The following is a 6,107-nucleotide window of genomic DNA, read 5'->3' on the forward strand; positions in this document are numbered from 1 at the left end:
CATTTCATCTGAAGTCCACTAGATGGCGATAGCTGTAGTCCTTGTCCTGTAGAAGTCTATGGGAAAAGTTGATTTCTGTAAACACTTTCCTGCCTGATTTATAGGCTCACTGACTCGTGTTGGGTCAGAATGAACGAAAATTAAGTCAGATTTGTAGCTCATGGTCATACCACATTTCAGAATGAAGGGGTGTGAGAGTAAATCACATCTTTAGCCAATGAGCATACGGTTTTACAGTATGACCTGTCCTGCATCCCATCTGTTTGCATTTTTTAACCAAGATGGTGATGGCAAAAATACTCATCTCGTGGCTTCAAGGTAGAATTTCAGAATCCAGTGGGTGACATAACAGTAGCTACAGCCATCTTTTATTTTGTATATGATTGTGCTATATAGTAATTAACACACCAGTAGAACATTCATAAAATAAAAATCTACAGTAGATAACCTTTGACCCTCTAGTGATTCTAAATTATATTACAGTAGGCAATGTTCAAAAGACAAAAGTGTTGCCCCACATCATATCACTTTGCGTTTTTCCTCGTAGCCTATCAACCACTATCAACATAGTACACTGAACAATAAACACAGAAGAAATAACAATGTAACTATGAACCAGGAAAATCTAATCTTCCACTTTCATATCTGTTCCTATTTCCATACTATGTTCTATAACATTTTGCAAAGATAAGAGTGGAGCTATAACAGTAATGATAAATACAGGCTACATTGAGAGAGAAAAAATCCCAATGCTCTCTCTGCAGCACTAGCAACAACAATAAAATACAGAGGAATCCCCATCAGTATTGTCATTACTGGAGATATCAAAACTTACAGTCAGATGTGTTTTGTTGTCAACCTGTGAGGTTACTGTATGTCTAAAAATCCCAAGAAAACAAATAGAAAATATGTCTGTATGAGCTCCAGAAAATTGAATACAGTACTACTCATATTTTGGTAGAAAAATGAAAAATAGGTGCAGTGATTTATCAAAACATGTGCAAAAATAAATGGAAATACAGTGTATAAGGCAAAGACAAGCTTGGAAGTCAATATTTGGTATCACCACTTTATTCTTCAACACAACCCAAACTCTCTAAGGCAGTTTTCTTGTATTATCTTTAAGTAGTTCTTATGAATCATTCTTCAGGTTTCTTGAAATACATTTAAAGCTCTTCTTTGGGTGATGACTGCCTTTTGTTCTGTTCTTTATCAAGATGACCCAACACTGCTTAAATAATGCTGAGGACTGAACTCTGGGGAGGCCAATCCATGACTGATCATCTTCCACTGTGTGTTATTCTATCCAGCTATGCTTTTACTGTGCTGACAGAGTGTTTGTGATCACTGCCAAATGGATCGAAATCTGGTAATAGTCTTCTGGGTTCATAATTCCATTTGCACAAGATCTTTAATACAAGCGACTAAAATGCAGCTCCAAACCTTGACAGAGACTCTACCATGATTTATAGATGGCAGTAAGCACATCCTCCTTAGAAAGAAAATGTATAGAAATATAGAACCCTTTGCACAGTACTGTACATCTTGATTTTAAAAGTATATTAAAATATATTCATATATAATTGAAGCCTGTTATTGATGATTTACGGTGATGTAACCCACCAAATGATTTTTAAAGTATTGATGGCCCATTTTCATCATCTAAATGATCTCTGTACTGGCATCCATTGCTAACCTACTACAGGATGATAACTCTTTACAACACGTGTTGGCCAAAGTACTTAGCACATGAAAAATCCATCTGCTAAGATAATAAATCATAGTATTTTGGTTTTAAAAACATATCTGCAAATTAGCACAAAAATGTGCAGCTCAAAACTGACCACAGATCAGTGAAAGCTGATAGGGATAGTCTGTCTAGCACAGCAGTCACTCATGAGTCTATCAAAAATCACTGGTTTACTAACAATAAAAAAAAAAATGTTTAAAAATATCCTCTAATCTAAAAAATCGAATCCTCTCAAAAATCAACAACCAGACAACCTCTTCTGAACAACGACTTGGTGAAAGTGGGAAGGAACAGCTCCCTTTTAACAGGAAGAAACCTGCAGGTTAGAACCAGGCTTAGGAAGGGGCGACCATCAACCATGTCTAACTGGGGGTAAGGGGAACAAGACAAGACAAAAAAGACACGCTGTGGGAGAGAGTCAGAGATGAATAATAACTGATGACTAAATGTAGTGCGGTGTATAAATACAGAAGTGAGTGAATAGAGGTGAGTCAAATAGAAATGCTCGATAAAGAGACTCTAGACCTATGATAGCGTAACTATGCAGGGTTCGGGGTCAGCTGATTCAGCCCTAACTATAAGCTTTATCAAAAAGCAAAGTTTTAAGGCTGATCCTAAAAGGTTGCCCACATTCAAACTGGGAGCTGGTTAGAGAGGCAATAACTCACAGGATGAATACAGATAACTTGAGAGTGTTGTTTGAGCTGAAGGAAGGGAAATTCCTTTTATTTTACATGTTTTAACCGATGTCTGTTTTTAAATTTCTTTGGGCAAGCACTGCTAGTCTTGCTTGCCCTGACAGATATCCATAGTCTGTGAAGTAGTCGTTTTATAATTTGGCAATGATTATGTAAAGTAGTATTAATATTTAGTAAAGTATTGATGCTCTGTTTCCTTCACAATATAGTGTTTTTATTATTAAAAACAAATTGCCTCCATCCTGTGTTGACAGGAGAGCAGTAATTCTCCATCTCAGGACTACTGTAAATGCATCCATAGTGTTTAATCAGGTCTGGGATATGGTTGCCATAAACCAATCACAGGGGAATTGAGTCAGATGTGGAACCCATGGGAGAAGTGCTAAGTGGTTGGTGTAGAGAATAACAGCGAGAGGAGCGGATCAGAGCCCAGCAAAGCTTCACAACAAGGTATAAACCACCACAGACAAAAGATTAGATTTACACTATGGAATGAGAAAGAGTGTTATTCATGTGTTCGGGATTATTAATAGTATATTTCAATACTAGCCTCACAGCTGGCAATATTCATTATGCGTAACAGCATTTGAATGAACTAGATATATTAGATACTGTGTGTAAGGCCAGAGAAAGGCCATGTGGAGCTGGAAGTGTAGCCCATTAAGTAATTTATGGGAACCTGTAACCTAGTTAGTGATTCATCTGTGGGTGACAAGAAAAGAGCTTATTCATTTTATTCACTCAAAGGTCGGTCAGTTTATTTGGGGACAAAAGAAATCACAGGTTGTGAAATCTGCATATTCCATTATTTCTCTTCCATTTTCCCTTTGTGCTGTAAAATTAGTCACAAGCCTATAAACCGAACAAAACAGAAGCCAGTTAAAAAACTGAAATAAATTAGTTACTTTACTTGTGCTGTAAAATCTGCATCATTCAATTTCATCTTCACAACTTTCCTTTCGTTCTGCACTTTACATGTGCTAAAAATGTCTCAGGACTTGAACAGAAAGTTTATTTCTGCAGCCTATTTTCCTTCGAACTAACTGCAGCTCAGTGTTTGAACCGTATTACAGCTGATAAAACCCATTCGGCAGATCCGAGGCATATGGGAGCCAGATTACCAAATGTTCCACACCACATTAGTCCCATATTACATTAAAATCGTGGCACTTTGGGTTTCATTTCAAAACATACTCAGAAATTAAAGCATTAATTACTGTAATGATGGTAATCTGAGGAAATGTGACACCACGTTAAAGCATGACAGATTTAGAATATTTCTGTACGGGGCTAATTTAAAAATGGTTTAATTCTAGCAGAGGTTTGAAGCTGCTAGGAACCCTGGGGGACTGTTTGACATGCTGCCATGTTGACAAAATGATACACCAACGAGTTCTCTAAACTTTTTCAAACCTGGATCTGTGCAGGAGATGGGACAGTGGTATAAGCAGGTTGTTTTAAAAAAGACATTAAGTTTAAAAGGGTTCTTACTGCTGGGATAAACCAGGCAGCAGCCCTGCTGGGAACAGTTCAGATAATGGGGAAAAAGTATGTTCAAATGGTAGGGAGTGAGTGTTGTATTGTTCACCCTTACAGTACATGGAAGGACACTTATTAAGTTGTCAAATTTGGGAATTAAAGATATCTTTAAGATATGTTTAAGATTTTTAGGTCATTACATTGAGTACAAACTGAGTCCTGTGACTGAGCTATCTATCTTTCTAAGATTTATGCTTTAAACCCATAGTTTGTGTAAAGTGTTATCCAAAAATGTCTAATGAAGTGAAGTTTTTCCAAATGGTAACACTCAGTTTGAACATCAGCATGCATGGAGCTGCCTGAGTACAGCTACAAAATGACAGTGAGAAAAACGAAAAAGGTATGCTCTTTTTCAGCTTATTATTTTTATTCTTTGGACTCTGCTCAGGTAGCATTTTTTCAATTTATCAGTCAAATAATCCTTACTTGCCTTGCACTGGTTATTGGACGACTGCCGTGTTCATCCATTGACTGAAAGAAACCAATTTAGCTTCCTTCCCCTAATTTTGAGCCAGTTTTTTTCTGATTGGCCTCCCTCATAAACAGCAAGGTGAGTGCGCCATGTTTTCAACAGCCCTCTGGTTTAGAGCAGTCTAAAGTATGGAATTTTAGCTCACAGGTATTATTTATACTTACTGGATGGTGCAAAAATGGACCTGCAGTGCAGTGAAGCATATTTGACCCACTTAAATGTTTAAAGTCATCAACAAATTTTAGTTAGTCTGAATAAGTACAAAATGCAGTTTTTAAATGATGATTTAATTCAATGAGATTAAAAAAAAGTTAACCAAACCTACCTGGCCTTGTGCAAAAAAGCAATCAAATAAGTAGTTAAATCATGAATTAACTGCAATTAACCTTTTTTTTCTTTTTTGGAAAGCGCGTGTTTACTGCCACATAAAGTGGTTGCTTGATTCAACAAGAAATGTCTTAATAGTACAATCTGTCTGACAAATAAACATCCCAAAAAAGCAACACAACATGCCACAACCTTAGGAAAGAGCTGAGAAACAAAGTCATCTATCAGTCTGGAAAGGGTTTGAAAGCCATTTCTAAGACTTTGGAACTCCAGTGAACCACAGTAAGAACCATTTATTTTTTGGCCAGCCAACCAAAATTATTCCAAGAGTGCATCAATGAGTCATCCAGAAGGTCCAAAAGAACATCTAAAGAACTGGTGGCCTCACTCGTCTTGATCAGTGCTCATGATTAAACAATAGGAAAGAGACATTGCAAAAATGGCATCCATGGAAGACAGACCAAGACAAAACCGCTGCTCACCAAACTGGGTTGTCAGCAAGGAAAAAGTTTGAATTAGAGGTATGGATTTTGAGGGTTATTTTTTAAAGCAAAAAGTACACAGGGGTTAAATACAGTATTTTATATTTCAGCAAACAATATTTGCACCTTCAAATAATCTTTTATAAGTCCAGCTAGAAATTGTCAGACTCTGTAAGAAGCAAAAGAAAAACAAACAAAAAACAGGCCTTTGAGTGAACCCCACATATATTTAACTGGATTCAGAAGTAAATGGAAATCAATGTTGGAGCTGGCTACCTTCATAGCTGATCAGTGCTGATGGTCAGCAAAGGCTCTAGGGGCTATGAAGTGACTTGACTTGGCATAGACTCGGTTAGCTTGAAGGCCACATCAGCGTGAGCCAGGGATCACACATGTTGGTTAAAAGGATTAATTGGAAAAGGTTTTTTATTTCATTCAGGCCATGTGAACAGTAACAGACTGTAAAGCAGTAGAGTCAAGGCTCGGCTCACCCATGTGTGTCTTTGCAAATACGTTTGTGTGTGTGTGTGCGATTCAGAACCAAGTAGCACCAATTCGCTAAGTAGTCCAGTTGGAGTGACAGAATGACTAAATGGTCCAAAACGGACAAACAAAGATCCATATGCCCATGCTGTGCACATGCCAGATCTCTCGCTCGCTCGCTCTCTCACTCTCTATTTCTCACTCTCTCTCAGCAGGCCAAGTCAAATCTTGTTGCTAGGTTTTTGCATGCTGGCACCTTTCCAAGCCACTCATGCATTGGAGTGGACTGTTGGACTCTATCTGTCACACACACACACACACACACACACACACACACACACACACACACACACACA

The sequence above is a fragment of the Pundamilia nyererei genome, unplaced genomic scaffold (genome assembly GCF_000239375.1).
Source record: "Pundamilia nyererei isolate P.nyererei 1_Seehausen unplaced genomic scaffold, PunNye1.0 scaffold00072, whole genome shotgun sequence".
Lineage (NCBI taxonomy): Eukaryota > Metazoa > Chordata > Actinopteri > Cichliformes > Cichlidae > Pundamilia > Pundamilia nyererei.